The sequence below is a fragment of the Carettochelys insculpta genome, chromosome 2, assembly GCF_033958435.1.
Source record: "Carettochelys insculpta isolate YL-2023 chromosome 2, ASM3395843v1, whole genome shotgun sequence".
Taxonomy (NCBI): domain Eukaryota; kingdom Metazoa; phylum Chordata; order Testudines; family Carettochelyidae; genus Carettochelys; species Carettochelys insculpta.
In genome coordinates this window covers 116,092,726-116,112,447 of record NC_134138.1, presented here as the reverse complement: position 1 = coordinate 116,112,447, position 19,722 = coordinate 116,092,726, and positions in this window count along the sequence as shown.

The following is a 19,722-nucleotide window of genomic DNA, read 5'->3' as shown; positions in this document are numbered from 1 at the left end:
ATAACGTCTACACGTCCTCCAGGGCTGGCAATGTCGACGTTCAACATCGACGTTGCGCAGCACCACATCGAAATAGGCGCTGCGAGGGAACGTCTACACGCCAAAGTAGCACACATCGAAATAAGGGTGCCAGGCACATCTGCAGACAGGGTTACAGGGTGGACTCAACAGCAAGCCGCTCCCTTAAAGGGCCCCTCCCAGACACACTTGCACTAAACAGCACAAGATCCACAGAGCCGACAACTGGTTGCAGACCCTGTGCATGCAGCATGGATCCCCAGCTGCAGCAGCAGCAGCCAGAAGCCCTGGGCTAAGGGCTGCTGCACACGGTGACCATAGAGCCCCGCAGGGGCTGGAGAGAGCGTCTCTCAACCCCCCCAGCTGATGGCCGCCATGGCGGACCCCACTATTTCGATGTTGCGGGACGCGGATCGGCTACATGTGCTCTACTTCAATGTTCAACTTTGAAGTAGGGCACTATTCCCATCCCCTCATGGGGTTAGCGGCTTCGACGTCTCGCCGCCTAACATCGATGTTAACATCGAAATAGCGTCCAACACGTGTAGCCATGACGTGCGCTATTTCGAAGTTAGTGCCGCTACTTCGAAGTAGTGTGCACGTGTAGACACGGCTAAAATGAGCTCATACTAGCTACAGGCATAAGGGGAAACAAGAAGACTTTTCATAAATACATTAGAAGCAAGAGGAAGACCAAGAACATGGTAGGCCATTGCTCAGTGAGGAGGGAGAAACAGTAATGGCAAACTTGGAAATGGCAGAGATGCTTAATGATTTCTTTATTTCGGTCTTCACTGAGAAGTCTGAAGAAGGAATGCCTAACAGTGAATGCTGTGGGAAAGGGGTAGGTTTAAAAGATAAAATAAAAAAAGAACAAGTTAAGAATCACTTAGGAAGGTTAGATGTCTGCAAGTCACCAGGGCCTGATGAAATGCATCCTAGAATACTCAAGGAGCTGATGGAGGAGGTATCTGAGACATTAGCTATCATCTTTGGAAAATCATGGGGGACAGGAAAGATTCCAGAAGACTGGAAAAAGGTAAATATAGTGCCCATCTATTAAAAGGGGAATAAGAGCAATGAAGGAAACAACAGACCAGTCAGTTTAACTTCTGTGCCAGGAAAGATAATGGAACAAATAATTAAGGAGATCATCTGCAAACACTTGGAAGGTGGTAAGGTGATAGGGAACAGACAGCATGGATTTGCGAAGAGCAAATCATGTTAAACCAATCTGATAGCTTTCTTTGATAAGATAATGAACCTTGTGCATAAGGGAGAAGCAGTGGATGTGGTTTATCTAGACTTTACTAGGGTGTTTGATACAGTCTTGCATGATTATTATCAATAAACTAGGAAAATACAACTTAGATGGGGCTACTATAAGGTGCGTGCAAAATTGGATGGGTAGCTGTACTCAGAGAGTAGTTATTAATGGTTCTCAATCCTGCTGGAAAGGTATAACAAGTGGGGTTCCACAGGGGTCTGCTTTGGAACCGGTTCTATTCAATATCTTCATCAATGATTTAGATATTGGCATAGAAAGTACGCTTATTAAGTTTGCAGATGATACCAAGGAGGGGTTGCAACTGCTTTGGAGGATAGGGTTAAAATTCAACATGATCTGGACAAATTGGAGAAATGGTCTGAGGTAAACAGGAGGAAGTTTAATAAAGACAAATGCAAAGGGCTCCGCTTAGGAGGGAATAATCAGTTTCACACATACAGAATGGGGAGAGACTGTCTAGGAATGACTACAGCAGAAAGGGATCTCCGGGTTATAGTGGACCACAAGCTAAATATTAGTCAACAGTATGATGCTGTTGTAAAAAAAGGAAGCATGATTCTGGGATGCATTAACAGGTGTGTTGTGAGCAAGACATGAGAAGTCATTCTGCCACTCTACTCTGCACTGGTTAGGCCTCAGTTGGAGTATTGTGTCCAGTTCTGGGCACCGCATTTCAAGAATGATGTGGAGAAATTGGAAAGGGTCCAGAAAAGAACAACACGAATGATCAAAGGTCTAGGGAACATGAGCTATGAAGAAAGGCTGAAAGAACTGGGCTTGTTTAGTTTTGAAAAAAGAAGACTGGAGGGTGGGGGCATGATAGCATTTTTCAGATATCTAAAAGGGTGTCATAAAGAAGAGGGAGAACTTGCTCTTCTTGGCCTCTGAGGATAGAACAAGAAGCAATGGGCTTAAACTTCAGAAAGGGAGGTTTAGGTTGGACATTAGGAAAAAGTTCCTAACTGTCAAGGTGGTCAAACAGTGGAATAAATTGCCTAGGGAAGTTGTAGAATCTCCTTCTCTGGAGATATTTAAGAATAAGTGTCTATCGGGATGGTCTAGACAGTATTTGGTCCTGCCATGAGGGCAGGGGGCTGGACTCGATGACCTCTCAAGGTCCCTTCCAGTCCTAGTATTCTATGATTCTATGTGCAAAATGTAAGTAGAAGAGCGTACTGGATTTAGACAGTATCCTGATTGTCCTCCTAGCTATCCTGACTTTTTGTTTTCCAGGGAGGGGCTCATCGTGGTCCAGACTCACAAGCATCCTCTTCTTTTTCTAATTAATTACCCTAATAAGCACCCAAATAGCATGATTTTCCTCACTTAATAACTTTAATTTTAAAAAAATTCAAACAAATATTTGGGTGGGGTAGCCCCTTTCCCCCAAACCTGTGGGGGTAGATGACTAATACTTTTCTCCAAAAGCCTTCTTACATTCGAACCATGTTACATCTCATTGGAATACCTATTTTCTTCTGAGCCATTATTTTAATGACTGGGTATTAGCTCCATCAGGTTAGTCTTTTGTTTGCTTAAGCTATTTTATTACAATGCTCACACAGAGGTAGTCGTGTGAGTCCATATCTTTACAAAACAAATGAGCAGTCCTGTAGCACTTTAAAGACTAACAAAGTAGTTTATTAGGTGATGAGCTTCTGTGGGACAGACCCACTTCTTCAGATCTGGAAATTCTGATGAAAGCAAACTGGCACAATGAGAATTTAATAGGAAGAGAAAAAGAAAAAAATGAACTGAAAACTGACAAATCAGCTACATAGGAGAGGAGACGGGGAGGGGGAAGAATATTGCTTACTGCAGGTGTCTGTTAAGTTAAGTGACTTGCTTGAGATCACTACAAATATCAAAGATGGGGAAACTGTCCTTGTCGTATGTAAGGTAGAGGAATAAGAGCCCCTGATCATGTAATAAACCACGTTGCCAGCTATGTCCATATACTTACTCAGAAGGCACCATCACTGGATCTAACCATGTCAGTTACACAATCAGGGCCTTGTATTACTGTACCTCTACTACCGTGATATATGCCATCAAGTGCCAACAATGCCCCTCTGCCATGTATATTGGACAGAGTGGAAAATCACTTTGCCAAAGAATGAATGGACACAAATCAGACATTAGGAATCTGAATACACATACATCTGCCAGTGAACATTTTGATGGAGCAGGCCATATCATTCAAGACCTGAGAATCTGTGTCCTATACCAAAGAGATGTTATCATCAGATTACAAAGGATCATATCCGAACTAGAGTTCATTCTCAAGTTCAACCCTGTGACCTTACGTCTCAATAGACAAAAGCAATTACTTTACACAAAATATCATATCAAAATAAATACGTCTCACAGCCCCCAAAATGGCTTGTTTCTTTGCTACTAAACAGGACTCTTCCTGGAGTGTAACTCAGACCATCATAGCTATCCTTGTGTTAGCAGAGGTGTAAGGCAATCAATATATTATGCCAATAAACTCTGAGCAATGAAGAAAGTAAAACTAAAAGAACACTTCAGTTTTAGCGCCATATTTTCAAATCAGCTTCTAAAGTGATGGCTGCCAATTAGCAGCTCTATAGCTTCACTTTGGAACAAACAATCTTCTCCATCTAAGCTTTGACACCTGTAAAATTCAGACTATCAGTCTGAATTTCATAGAATCAAAGAGACAGATCCAGCATTGTAGGTGAAGGAGAAGAAAATCTGGTAGCACCAGGGTGGGGTAAGAAAGACGGAAGTGCTGCTTTCGAATCATCAAGCCCCATTCCTTGGCACTTGTTAAGCCTCCCTGCTGCAGTCATACAGAGAGGTTTCAGGACTGAGTTCCACTGGCTGGATCAGAACCAGAGAGAACAACTGCCCAGTTTTGCCAAGAAGTTGAGTGTGCCCCCACCCCAGACAGATGTGGAGGAACATTTGGGGAGAAAGAGTGGTGCTACCAGTCCTGCACCGTAGGGTTCAGGTGACAGCAATACTAGGCAGCTTGAGCCAAGCCCACATGGGGAGTGGAGGAGAGCATGGCTCGGGTGAATGGCTCAGTCAGCCCTGCCATGTGGGCGTTTATAGAATTTGAAGCAAGTGGGTTGGGCCAGGCAGGATGGGTCTTGGGGACCCCAGTCCTCTGCAGGGTCAGAGATGTTGGGCAAGACCTGTGTGAAGAAGGGGCTCAGAATCACCCTGCACAGTGTTCCATTGTCACTTCAAGAAGGATACCCACCCTGCATTATGGCTCCTTTTCAGTGTTCAAAAAGGCTGGAAAGTGGCAGTGAGAACAGAGCCCATGAGGTGTCTCTTGCTACGGCCATCTGTCATTTGTATCACGGGGAGAGGTTTGTGGGAGTGCTAGTGGGTTTTGTGGAGATACAAAGCAGGCCAGAAGCTCATCCTGTGGTTATAACCTTACAATTCCTTCAGGACAGGAAAAGTCGAACCTCATCCCACTAAGCCAGAAAACTTTACATGAAAAAATGCAGACGGGAAGCTGTCTTGAGTTTCCTCTTTCCTTTTGTGGAAAAACTGCATAAGGAACGATCTGACCCATAGAAATTAGAGAAGAACGATTAAGTCATTCAGTCTCTATCCCTGGGGCCAGTTTAAGATTGCTCCCTCCACTACACTCTCTATTGTTTTTTCCAGTGTAATTTCAAGACTCCCAAGAGATGGTGCTTTCATTATTTCCCCAGAGAGGCTATTCCGCAATGTAATACATTTCACTGTCAAGAAGTTTTTCTGCAAATTCATCTTACATTTTCCTCTCAATGTCATTCCATGTATTCGTATTTATATCCATTATGCTACATTAAATTGTAGTTATTAGTTATTCTCCATCCTTCAAATATTTGTGAGTATCCATCCTGTTCTCCCTTTCTTTAACCACACTGTGCATTTTTATTGCAGTTTGTTCAGTCTCCTGCAGATTTGCTGATTTTGTCTGAACTTCCCTGTGATAACAAATCTGCTCTAGTGGCACCCATTAATGGATGCAATATTCCAGGTGGGATCAAACTAGGCTTCTTAGATTGGCATTATTGCCTCCCTGCTATATGAAATGATGCCTCTAGCTACGTAACTCAAAATTGCACCAGTGTTTTCTTTGTTTTCTTCCATATCATACTCAAATCTTATGCCTCATTTGCTACCAGTTCTCATCTGTAAGTCTCATTTAATGTAGTATTTCCCAAAGTTTGATACATGTACTACTGGCGGTGCATGAAAAGATTTCAAGGAATATGCAGCAGAAAATAAATTACTAAAAATCAGGAGATAAGCACTGGGACAGCTCTGGGAGACGGGGTACGCCGATAAGGCCGAAGTCCCGAAAGGGGTACAAAAATGTTATAAGTTTGGGAAACAATGATTTAATGGATTCCCTCTTTCTTCCTGTCACTGAGTAAATGCATTTGGAATTAATTTTCTCTGGAAGTTCTCAGCATGTGTTTTTCAAACATCCTTCTTGATTTGTTACATACTACTCAAGTTTCCAGAAGCTCTAGGTTCTATAGTACAATTTCTTTGCACTGACCTGTGTTAATACTGCATCCTTATTTAGAATCATCTGCAAATTTCATTAACACATTGCCTAATCTTCCAGATCATAAGGCAGGATGTAACACTCTTTCCTGCCATACTCTCCTACCCAACTCCCAACAATGCATTTGCTTGCCATTCCTAATTATCCTCTGTTCAGCCTTTTAGACAATTTTCCATCAACATCACATTGTTTTTATCCAAACACATGCGAATTATATTTTTAAAAAAGGTCTGCTTACTAACACCCAACAGACTATATGTCATCCACTGCATTTTGTCTGATTAAAATCACTGTGCAATTGCCTGGCACACGTTATTCTTTATACACCCATGCTGTTTGTAGTTATACTGGTTCAGCCTCCCCGGTCTGGCCCCCTTGAGACCTGAGTGGTCCCAGACCAGGGATTTTGCCAGACCAGGCATAGCCAGTTCTATCCCCCACCCCCATCCCGCTGGCCTCAGTCCCTGCTCCTGAGTTCCCCTCCTGGCTGTCACCTGTGACTTCCTGAGTCTCCTGTCCCTCTGCAGTTTCCTCAGCTGCCTGCTCCTAGCCCCACCCACCCTTCCCCAGCTGTGGCTTCCTGGGGCCACTGCTTGATGCCCAGCCCTGGATAAGCCAACGCTCCCCAGCCAGGGACCTTGTGTGCAGGCCCAGATGCCACTTCCTGGAGCTGCGGCTTCTCGTCCAACCCCAGGGATGATCCACCATGAGTCTGGGCTGCTAGCTTACCAGCTGGGCTACCTGGCTGCTGCTGCCTCCAGTCCTTGCTGCCAGACCAGCTTGTAGCTGCCCTGCCCTGGGCTCCTGCAGCTGGTCTGGTTGGCCCCTGCTCCTCCCAGCCCTGGGTCTCTCAGGTCCTGCAAGATCTGTGGTCCTGCCAGATGACCAATGTTACCAGACGAGAGAATGACGGATGTCAGAGTTTCAACCTGTACTTCTGTATTCTAACTGCTTAGCTTTGTATGTGTGTATATATATATATATTTACATAATCTTGCCTCATATTTCAAGTAAAATTATTAGTTCATGTTCCATTCCACCTGACTCCCTCCCTGACCTTTTTGTCTAAATACTTCTTTGATGATCCAAGATTAGTGTTTAAAATGGTCATAATGCCAAGCCACTGGTAGAGTTTTAAAGAGGAACCAACATCTTCCAATGCTTGCAAACAAGTTGGAAAAGCTAATTGACCCAGACCTACCTTGCTCCTTAACTCAAGCAATACTCCTCCTCAGTTACTCTCATACTAGGTTTTTTTTCTCTTTTTCTTGTAGGTTATGCCTGCACTACAGGGATCTTTTGAAATAAGCCCTTCCAGAAGATCTCTTCCATCTTTCAAAAGAGTGTGTCCACACACATAAAAGCAGATCAAAAGAGTGATCTGCTCTTTTGAAAGAACGGGCCGGGGATCAAAAAATCCAGCACCATAAGGGTTGCTCTTTCAAAAGAAGGGCCCTGCAGGGTGTCTACATGCATTTTCTTTCAAAAGAAGCTTTTGAAAGAAGGTGTTCTTCCTGAAATGGGAGTGGAAGAGTGATTTCAAAAGGGGTGCCACATTCTTTTGATTTACTTTCGAAAGAAAGTTTTTTGTATGTAGATGCTCCACAGGATCTTTCGAAAGAACTTGATAGCCATAGTGAATTGGAAACCTATGAAAGTACAGTTTTACTCCTTGCTTGCTAAGGAAATGGTATACAAATATTCTGCCAGAGACAAATCAGAGCACGTCTTCTTTCTGTTTAATTCTCAAATTCCTTTGCAGCCTCACGCAGTTTTTATGCTCTATGACACAATTTTAGAGAGAAGCACTATAAAACACAGACTTTGTAATTAAAAAGAAACTCAATCGCACTATATTTTCTGCTGTTTCTCCTCCAGTTGGGTTTACAGGATGACATTGTCTTGGGAGAGATAACAGGTGATTGTGGGCCTGACCTTGAGCCCACTATCATTGGTGGTTCTGCCATTTACTTCTCACGAACAGACTGGGACCAATGTTTGCAGTATGAAACAGCATATGGGGATTCTGTGGCGATGGGCACATGAGCAAACCAGAGCTGCTCTGGGAATTTGAGCCTTGCAACAAAATATTTCTTTAGCGAGATAAAACTAAACCATTGTCTTTTTCATGGACCCTTTACAATAACTATTTTTAAAATCTAAAGTCTAACCAGAAGTGTCCTGAAATACCCTACTGAACTGGAAGTTGGCAGACCTGCAAACATGGCTTTACTTTTCCTTACTGCTTTTACCCCTTCCAGGCCCTTCGACAGGGTGGGAAGGGTGAGAGGGGGCAGTTTCCCTGGGGTCTGGCATTTCAAAGGGGCCCACAGCTCTGGCCGCCACTGCTGCCAAAGTAGCTGTGATGGCAGCCAGAGCTGTGGGCCCCTATGAAATGCCCTAGAGCACTGTGCCTCTACCCCACAAGTGGTTCTGAGGGATCATGGGCAGGAGCAGGGCTGGCTGTCCTAAGCCTTGCTCCTTCTACCCTTGCCCTGGCCCCCACACTCACCTTGCCTCCCAGTCTGGTGCAGATGTCAGGTCTGCTTATCCCATCCATTGGAATCCAAAACTCTTGAAACTGAAAACACGTATCTGATCCAGGTAAGTGAATTGCTGTTATAGGCCATGAAGCCTGATGCATCTGCACTGGCTACCAACCGGCAGCAGCACTGAAAAGGAAAAGGATGTGGATGGTTCAAGGGCTGGGTTTTTGGGGATGGCGGAAGAAGGCAACAAACTGCAACCACTTGATAAGCCTAAATATTTTCCAGCCCTTTCATCGTTGTGTGCTAAAGATCAGAATGGCATCAGTTCTCTACCTAAACAGTTATTTCAACATAGCTTGATACCTCTTTGGGCAGGAAAACTCTTTTGTTGCATTTGTAAACCTCAAGATGCGCTGTCCTCTGAGCCTGACACTGGTTTCTCTTGCACTGGTGTAAGTCAGGAGTAATTCTGCTGAAGTCAGAGGTATGCCTGTGCAAAACAGATGGGAACAAGAGCTGAATTAGGCCCTGTATGTTCAATATTGCTCACCACAAATTCTGCCGTTTCACTGGCATATGACAAGATTGACACAGTCTCATTTGATAATGAACACCTTGATTAATTTAAGCATTCAGGACCAATTTTTTTTTGAAGCCTGGTATTCTTTAATTTAATTCTAATTAAAGTAGCATCAACGCTCACCATTCCTCGGAACAGAATCAACTGCTTCAAAATTAAATACTGCATTAAGTAATTCTTCAGCAAAGTCTTTATTTCTTAATGAACTTGCATTCTATATTCAGCTGCAATTTGATAGAACTGTTGTGCCACATGCCTTTTTTAATGCTCGGAATACTCCATCTCCCCCATTAACTATCCCCTTGCCTTTTGTTACGTTTGTTGCCTATTAAATTTCATGTTTAGCTTTGGAGCTTATGCTGCCGCCTCCCTGCTGCTTTAGCTCCCTTATCTCCATAGGATTTACTGTAGCACACAGAGAGCCAGTGGTTGAATTTGCACATATTTGCAATGTGGAACCTTGACTTTTACTGCTTCTATGTAAATGGAAAGGGGGAAAAAAAGTAATTCCCCTTTCATGATCAGCAATTCATCATCGCTAAAATGCTGGGGGAGGGTAGTTATCGAGTTTCCGTGTTCCGTTATAACTTCAAAGAAAATCTTTGATTTGAAGACAATGTCTGAGGGCTGGGAGCAGATGACTCACCTCATGGAGGTGGCACCCACCTGCTCTCCTGGAGAAAAACAGCTCATTAAAATAGTATATCAGCAGCTGGTATCCCACCATCCTCGTCTATGCTCTTTAAGGGACTGAATGAGATGATGAACCAGCCTGCCTCCCAAGCCATCCCCAACCTCAAAACTACACTCTGGCTCCAGTTCAAATAGTACACCTTTATGGTAACTCTTTCCAAACAGGTAGATTAAAATAAAAATCTATAGTAATCTAGGATTTTAGAAATCCCATTTACTTTTGCCTTGTTTTATGCCCTTTATAGAGGAAGCACTTAAATTACAACATCAGTCAATCCACTTAGGTCTCAATTAAACTATAGCCCAACAGAGCCATAAACAGCCCATTTTATTGCTTTATGTTATTACAGACAGCTACAAAATTTCCATCCCTTATTCAAAAGCTTACAGCAACCCACACTTCCCTTCTAGGGATCTAGTAGAACAGACCCACTAGATCTCTCTTTATGCATTTTCCTGCTCTACTGCTAGGACGCTTAACATCTGTTTATAAAATGGAGACTGCAATCCTGGTATGGTTTGAAATAATCACAGGAAACAACTCACCCTTCCACCCCCTCGTCCTTATGCAGCATAAGCAAATTCTAGCTGGCCGAAGGAAAAGCGGATGTACTGTATACAAGTTATTTCCAGGCCTTGTAAGAGTTCTGTAAAGGTGCCTTTGAGGACTTTACAGCTTGTACGACCTGTTTTTGTGTCAGACTAATATAAAAAACCCATGTTATTCCTTCACTCCAGATGGGATACTACAAAAATGTTGCTTAATCTATTTCTTCTCACAAGGGGCTTGATTTTTCACTTGCGTAAAGTATTCCTGTTTATCAGATGAAGCACAGCAGAACTATGCAAACTTGCTCCCATTGAAGGCCCGATCCTGACCTTCTGAACTGACTGATTATTTTGCCATTGATTTCAGTGAGTGTGCAACTGGACCCTAAATTACTACTGCTTACACATTTATGTATGTTACAAATAAACATTATTTAGGGGAATTTTCCACAGCTTACACAGTAAGATGCAGGTTGTTTAAATCCTTAAAGATTCCATTTGGGGCTCAGAAATAGTTTTCAAATGATACTGTGTTTAATTTAACAAAAACTAATTCCTGCCCTTGTCAGCACAATATTATTTCCAGGCCTAAATGCTGAGCAATAATGAAAGGAGTCTGGTTCACATTCTGCCACCCTCCCTCAGGCTGAATAGTATCTTCATCCGTGACTGCTCCCACTGAAATCAAGATAATGAAGGCTGGCTCTGTATGTCTTTAGAAGATGATGAATGGGTTCTAGAACACTCCTCTACCTTTCCAATGCTGATCTTATGCACTGGTTTCTGCTTCATACAGTACAAGATCTTTAGAAGGGTATTCGTTCTCCCTGGACAGTGCTTCTGGTAGGCACCTCTCCCACTGTCCCTGAAATCCATTTTTAATTTGAAATTAATAACTATAAAAGTTTAAGGGTGCTGACCGGACATAATTGGTTTAAACAGGGCCCATAATTGTCAGCCGTCCCTATACAGAAAGTTACTCTTTTGTCAGCACTATTTAAAAATTAGTGCAGTCATCCCAAGCTTTTATTCAAATAAATAAACGCAGAAGATTTTCCACTATTCAGTATTTCAGGCTGTCTAATCAATAGCAATCCATTTTCAGAATTCTCATCTATTTTACAAGCTATGAATGCCCAGAGGTAAATCATGGCAAGCCCAGCACACATAGACGGATCCATTATCCCACAGCAGGAGTCAGGCTGCATTCACTTCATCTGTTTCAAAGGTTTGGAAGCTCAGGATACAGAGGATTTTCAAGCAGGTCCATCTGTGTGATATTTCTGGCCACAGCTCTCTGATTTCCCCACTGACAGTGGTAACTAAACCTCTGTGATGTGCTCTATGCCCAGGGATGGAGTATTTGCATAAGGCTTAATCTTCTTGTGGCTCTGCAGGTGTCTGTAGCACAGTGAAAGAACTATGGGGTGATCCTGCTCTTGCAAGTTTGCTTGAAACATAATTTAAACATAAAAATCATACAGAAGGACAGGTGAACTTGTGGAGCTGTAATTCTTTCCGTGCAGCACATTCACAGGTTGACTTTTTTTTGCTGAACAACATGTGCAAAGGTGGAAGGGGTCACAAGTTCTTTAGTTTTTCACTAAACCTTTCAAATAATAACAATAAATTATTACTAATGTTAATAAACATACGACCTTGTTTCTGCTATGCCTTGCCTAATAGTCACCTGAATACATTTCGACTCATTTCTAGTTCTACTTCTAAGTCTAGTCATAGATGGTAGTGAGAAATCCACTTTTATGGGGGGGAGATGTTCCATCTGGAAGAAATTAATGCTGGAAAATAGTATTTCCCTCTGTACAAAAGCCATGGGTGAGGGAAGAGAAAGAGCAGAGGATAGATTTTGCTCTGTGTGGATAAAAGCAGAGGTAAGCACAGAAGACATTTTCAAAAACAGGAGTTTAGCATAAGCCTCATGGGTGCATATTTACGCACCTAAACAGCCTGATTTTTGAACGTCCACAACACCCAGGATTTCTCACTTTTCTTCCGTCAAAACTCCAGGTGAATGCTCGTCACTTTTGGAAATCAGGGTATGTCCCACGGCAGTCAAGAGCCGTGTCTACACGTGCACGCTACTTCGAAGTAGCGGCACTAACTTCGAAATACCGCCCGTCACGGCTACACGTGTCGGGCGCTATTTCGAAGTTAACTTCGACGTTAGGCGGCGAGATGTTGAAGTCGCTAACCCCATGAGGGGATAGGAATAGCGCCCTACTTCGACGTTCAACGTCGAAGTAGGGACCGTATAGTCATTGCGCGTCCCGCAACGTCGAAATTGCGGGGTCCTCCATGGCGGCCATCAGCTGAGGGGTTGAGAGACGCTCTCTCCAGCCCCTCAGCTCAATGGTCGCCGCGTGGAGCGGCCCCTTAAAGGTCCCCTCCCCCTCCCTTCCTGTGCAGGAAGCTGAGGGAACGTGCAGGTGGCAGCCCAGACACGCGGCCGGCCTGCACGTCCCTCAGCCACCCAGAACAGGGCCAGCACCTGCCATGGCTGCCCGGCAGCCCCCCTCAGTGCCCCCAGGGGACCCCCCCCAAGGGGAGCAAGGGCAGCCAGCCCAGCCAGGCGGGCAGCCAGGCTGGCAAGCGGCAGCGTGGCCCCTCCTGGACGGAGGCCGAGCTGCGGGACCTGCTGGGGCTCTGGAGCGAGGAGGAGGTGCTCCAGGTAATGGGGAGCAAGAGGCGGAATGCGGATGCGTTCACTCGGCTGGCCGATGGCCTGGCTGCCCGGGGTCACCCTGCCCACACTCCTGATCACGTCAGGAGTAAGGTGAAGGAGCTGCGGCAGGGTTACTCCCGGGCCCGGGATGCGGCCGGCCGATCTGGGGCTGCCCCCGTCACTTGCCCCTTTTACAGGGAGCTCAGGGACATCCTGGGCCCCCGGCACATCTCCTCCCCTCCGGCCACCCTTGATACTTCGGCCGACGAGCCCCAGCAGGCCCTGCAGCCGGAGTCCGCCCCGGAGGTAAGCCCCGCACCCTGGGGGCCCCCCCCCGGAGGCCACCCCCGGGACATCGCGGCAGGAGGAGGAGGGCGGGGGGGGGCTCCTCCTCCGCAGAATCCGGGCTGCAGATGCTCCTCCTGCCATCCCGGAGCAGCAGCCGGGCCTCCGCCCCCCGGGGATCTCCGGACCGTGGGAGTGGACCGACAGGTATGTACCCCTCTCTGGTGTACACCCCTGGGCTGGAGGGGCGGGGGGTAATAGATATGTGTCCAGGGCCCCCCACATGCTCACATGGCCATGGCCCCAAGGACAGCAGGGCCATGGCCCTCACAGCAGTGCATCAGCCCCTGCCCACCCCCACCCCGCACGACAGTGCCATGCCCCATCCCCGGGGCAGGGGGGAGCGGAACCTCGAGGGGCCTCCGGGAGGAGGGGGTGGGACACCCTGCAGCAGCAGCATGTGATGGAGTGGGGGGAGTGCAAAAGGGAGACTCAGGCTAGATATGAGCAACAAGAGCCGAATAGCTCCCAGGGGCAAAGGATGATCCTGGGGCTACAGCTGGCAGGTGACACCTCTGCCCTGAACAAAGAGGAGGAAGGAGCCGAGCTGGCTTTGAAATGGGAAGGGGGAGGGCAGGGGCCGCAGGTAGAGGCTAGGGGAAGGGAGAGCTGGAAGGCAGCCAGCCTGAGGAGGGGGAAAGCTGCACCCCAAAGGGGCACCCTTTGGGGTCTTCTCCCCAGGACGGGTTGGAAGGACTGTCTCTTCTGACAGCTGGTGCTGTCACTCCTGGGAGAAACTGGGCATCTGTGGCCTAAGAAACCTCTCCTGCTCTCAGACCCTGCGGAGTGAAGTGAGAGTCGCTCCCACCAGGGGACGGGGTGCAGTGCAGGGGGACCCCTGAACCCCATCCATCACAGCAGCAACTCCCAGGGACGGGGATGGGGAACCTGCAGCACAGGGCTGGGTGGACAAAGGCCACGGCTCGGGGCCCACACTAACGCCTGTCTCCATTCTTCTTCCCCCCCTCCTCTCCTGTGTCCTGCACCTGCACCATCAGAAGGACCGGAAGAGAGCGCCGGCGAGGCATCAGTGGTCCCGGAGAGCCCTCCGGTGCCATCGCTCCAGGCAAGCCCCTCGGCCGAGGACCGACCGGCCCCACGGCGGGCTAGACGGCGGACCCCGCGCCACCACCAGCCGCCGGCGACGGACCCCCAGCTGCTGGCCATCCACCGTCGGCAGCTGGAGGTCGCGGAGCAGCACCTTCAGCTGCAGAAGCGGGCGCTGGCCTGGCGCCAAGAGGCATGGGGGGCCTACATGGAGACTTTCAACTGCCTGGTGGACTACCTGGCCCCCTGTGCCTGCTCCACCCGCCGCACCACCAGCTGCTCTGCCCGTCGCCGTCCCATCCGCCGTCGCCCCGCCACCCACCGCCGAGGGCCAGAGCGCCGAGGGACCCCTGGAGCCAGCTGAGACTCGCCGGGCATATCTTCCGGTCCGCCCCACCCCCAGCCAGCCCCGGACAGGGCTGCGGCCGTGGCGGGGCTCCCGGCTGCCCACACCCAGTGCCGGACTTTAGGGGCGAGGGGCCCGGGACGTGGCCCCCCCCTATATATAGTTGGGACTTATAATTTTGTGACCCCCGTTTGCCCCGTCCCCCCCATGTAAATAGTTCTCCCCTTTCTCCTCCCTGGTTTTCTTTTTATTACTGAGCACACTTTTTTATTACTATTGTTTTATTTGTACATATTACTTTGGTTCCACACGTTGCATATAGTTTGTTCTTGTTTTATATTTATAGTTAAAAAAAAAAGTTCTAAAAGAAAAAGCAGTTTAAGTTCAGCCACAAGTGCGTGCTGTCATTTGTCCAGGCAAAGTGGGAGGGGGGTGCGGTTGGGTGCTCCATGGTGTGGGCGTTGGGGCAGGGAGTGTGGTGGAGGAAGGGGCAGGCAGTGGGGGGCCTGGCAGAGTTCACCCCGCGGCCTCATCATCGAAGTGGGCCCGCAGGGCCTCCCGGACCCGGGTCCCTTCGGGGTCCACCTGCCAACTGGGGGCAGCGGGTGGCTGCACGTCGGCCCTGCCGGCCTCCACAGCCCAGCCCTGGAAAAAGGCCTCCCCTTTGCTCTCCACCAAATTGTGCAGGGCGCAGCAGGCACCCACAATCTGGGGGATGTTGTTGGGGCCCGCATCCAGGTGGGTCAGGAGACATCTCCAGCGTCCCTTCAGGCGGCCAAATGAGCGCTCCACCACCTGGCGCGCGTGGTTCAGGCGCTGGTTGAAGCACTCCTGGCTAGCGGAGAGATGGCCTGTGTACAGGTGCATGAGCCAGGGCCGGAGGGGGTATGCCGCATCTGCGATGACGCAGAGGGGCATGGTGGTGTCCCCCACAGGGATCTCCCACTGGGGGATGTAGGTCCCCACCTCCAGCCGGCGGCACAGGCCCGAGTTCCGGAAAACCCGGGCGTCGTGGGTGCTGCCAGGCCAGCCCACATAAATGTCCTGGAAACGGCCCCGGCTGTCCACCAAGGCCTGGAGGACGACAGAATGGTAGCCCTTGCGATTGAGGTATCATCCTCCACTGTGATGCGGGGCGCGGATGGGGATGTGAGACCCATCCAGAGCCCCGAAGCAATTGGGGAAGCCCAGGGTGGCAAAGGCCGCGATGGTGGCATCTGGGTCCCCCAGCCTCACGAGCCTGTGCAGGAGCATGGCATTGATGGCACGCACAACCTGCAGGGAAAGCACATGGAACAGCACCAATGAGGGGTGAGCAGGGTGTGCGTGGCCCTGCCCTGCCCTGCCCTCCTCTGCCCTGCCCTGCCCTCCCTCACCCTCCCCTCCCCTCCTCTGCCCTGCCCTGGCCTCCCCTCCCCTCCCCTGCCCAGGCCCCCCTCCCCTGCCCTGCCCTCCCCCCGTGGTTTCTCTTACCTCCATGAGGACAGCCCCGACGGTGGCCTTGCCGACACCAAACTGCTGCCCCCCGGATCGGTAGCTGTCGGGAGTGGCCAGCTTCCAGATAGTGATGCCGACCTGTTTCTCCACTGTGAGGGCATGCCGCATGGCGGTGTCCTGGTGCCTCAGTGCGGGGGTGAGCCACTGGCACAGCTCCATAAATGTCTGCCGGCTCATCCTGAAGTTCCTGAGCCAGCGGTCGTCGTCCCACTCCCCAAGCACCAGCCGCTCCCACCAGTCGGTGCTGGTGGGGTAGCTCCATAGCCGCCAGCGTGTGAGGCGGGGGCGGGGGGGCGCTGCAGGGTTGGGGGTTGAGCCCTGCTGCCCTGGGGGCAGCTCCTCCTCCGGGGTAGCAAGGAGGTGCTCAGCTGCCTCCCGCATGGCATGGAGCAGGGCAAACCCTGCTCCTGCTGGGAGGGCTGGGTGGACCTCTGGCTGCTGCTGCTGCTGCTGCTGCTGCCGGGGGTCCATGACTGCGGCGCCCGGGGTCTGTGTGCCTATGGCTCCTCAGACCGCGTGCTGTGCAGGCTGAGTGTGTCTGGGAGGGGCCCTTTAAGGGAGTGGCTAGCTGTTGCCCCGGAAGCGCTAGTCCGCCCTGTGACCCTGTCTGCAGCTGTGCCTGGCATCCCTATTTCGATGTGTGCTACTTTGGCGTGTAGATGTTCCCTTGCTGTGCCTATTTCGATGTGGTGCTGCGCAACGTCGAAGTTGAACATCGACGTTGCCGGCCCTGGAGGACGTGTAGACGTTATTCATCGAAATAGACTATTTCGATGTCACTACATCGAAATAAGCTATTTCGATCTAGGCTTCATGTGTAGACGTAGCCAAGGTGTCAATTGCAAAAGGCATAGGCATATCCACTCTAGCCTTACTTTCACTAGCATGGCTAAAAATAGCGGCATAGATGCCATGTTACTTTAGTTGTTTTGTTATGTATTTTGTTTTCCGATTGCAAACCCTGCTGCAGGTGCTTGTTGTACATTCTTCACTTACACAATGAGATGTGTAGATGCAGTCTAGAGCAGTGGTTCCCAACTTGGGGTCTGCAGACCCCTGTGGGTCTATGAGAGTATTGCAGGGGGTCTGGGGGTGGGAAAGATAAGTAAAAATGATTAAATGTCTTCCAATAATGTTAATAACTGCAGTCTCAACATCTATGTTGTGGTTTCCCTTCTCATTTAAGTGGCTAGAATTGGCTTTGTTGGGAGTCTGTGAATGGTTTGGGGGTAACAGTTGCGGGGAGTGATTTTTACTACTGAAAATGTTGGGACTCACGGATCTAAAGTATTGGCCAGGCAAGCTAGCTTGGGACCCTGAAGCCTGTGCTGCCATGTGTAGGTTGCTCTTCTTAAGCCATGAGAGACTGGGTAAAGCTACTTTGGGTCCACCTGAGCTGCAGTCACATCTCTGAGTGCAGTGTGGGCATTATGATATTAAACCCATATTCTTCATGGAAATATGCCTATAAACAGGAATGACATAACTCAAATATGCCTTTATGCAAAACACTTCATCTAATTTCATGTAACACACCATTAAAAAGTTGTAATTGGCTAAAGGTGTATATTTTACTTTTGTGGCTGTATGATTCCTGTATTTCTGTGGTTCCCAAACTTTTTGGCATCACACCCCCCTTTTGGTTTTTGAGAAACCCTCGTACCCCACTCCCTTTTTTACCACAGGCCAGCCGTCCCAGCCACCTGCCTGAGACTCCCCCTCCCCCAAAGTCAGGCACTACCAGCCCCTCATCTAACCCAATCCTCCTCCTCCCGCAACAATCCACACTCACTCACCTTTGCAGGCGGCAGCTAAATCCACGTGGACCAATGCCAGCTGCCTGATTTTTATAGCAGCTGTGCCAGGTTGCCCATGTGAAATTGCAGGGTCTGAGAGCCAGACGCAAGGGACAGCTTTTTCTTTGGGAGCTGGGAATGGCTCGGGGGGGTTTGCCTTGTGCCCCCTCTGGAATTTCGTCATGCCCCCCAGTTTAGGAAACCATCCTGTATTTGAAATTAGAAATATGAAGTATAAACCTGTTTACTAATCTAAGGCTATGTTTACACTAGAGAGTTTTGTAGACAAAAACTGGGGTTTTGTTGACAAAACTCGTGAAGCATCTACACACTAAATGTGTTTTGTCGACAGAAACTGCTGACAAAAAAGCTGGGTAGACACTCTGGGGGGGTCCTTTTGTCAACAGGGTGGATCAAAAGATCGATTTGTTTTTATGTGCAGATGCAATCTGCCTACAGAAGTTTTGTTGGAACATCTCTTCCGACAGTGACGTCTGTAGACAGATGCTTCCATGGTAGACATAGCCTAAATGTGTGAAGTGAGGACCATTAGTAGTACTCAAGGAACTTAATAGCCTGACATTCAAGACAATGATCCATTAATAGTTTTATTTTTCCTGTAAGCCTGGACTACAATTGGTCCTGACAAGACATGTGTCCAGGACATCTGGTGCTGGAACCCATTTTGGATGTGGCATTTTTCCACCAACGGTGCGAAAATTTTGAACTGAACTCAAAAGATTCCTGCTTTGGGCAAAATCTACATATAGGTTGGAAAACCGAGCAAGTGGGACAACTGACAGACACCAGAGGACCCCTGCTTACCACCTAAGATGACCACTGGAAACATCTAAGACTGAGTAGGGGGAAGGATCAGGCCCAAGTTGGGAAGCTTTCTAGCTTTTGAGAAAAGATTATTAGAACTCTTGTTAGTGTCAGAAATTGTGTTGTAAAAGGTTTCTTAGAAAATTAAGCTTAGCTGGCATGTTTTGATTTCTTTTGCATAGTAACTTACTTTGCTCTGACTGCTATTACTTGCAACCACTTAAAGCCTACTTTTTATCTACTATATATTTTAGAAACTTTGTATGGCTGGCTGTTTGTCCATCTGTCAGTCTCTTTGTTCAAGAATTCCTCCTAAATTATAAGAGCCAGGACCACTAAATTTGGAATGCAGCTTCCTCCTATCAAAATTTAAAGCAAAGAAAGGGTTTGGTTGTATCAGGACAATGGGATGTGCCTGGAATACAATTTTTTTCTCATAAAATGGAAAGGGAGTGGTCTGGTAGGAGGGACAGTTATATTGCAGAATGACCATGGGCGGGGGGGGGGGGGGGTCAGCATCAGGCCAGAGATAGGAATAAAAGGCAGCTATATCCCCATTGGGCCACCAGGAAGCAAGGGCAGAGAAAGGGACAGTGATCTACTATTATATTTCAGAGAGTCTGTCTGTTTGGCTACGTCTACACGTGCACGCTACATCGAAATAGCTTATTTCGATGAATAACGTCTACACGTCCTCCAGGGCTGGCAACGTCGACATTGGGCAGCACCACATCGAAATAGGTGCTGCGAGGGAACGTCTACACACCAAAGTAGCACACATCGAAATAAGGGTGCCAGGAAGAGCTGCAGACAGGGTTACAGGGCGGACTAGCACTTCTGGGGCAACAGCAAGCAGCTCCCTTAAAGGGCCCCTCCCAGACACACTTGCACTAAACAGCACAAGATCCACAGAGCTGACAACTGGTTGCAGACCCTGTGCATGCAGCATGGATCCCCAGCTGCAGCAGCAGCAGCCAGAAGTCCTGGGCTAAGGGCTGCTGCACACGGTGACCATAGAGC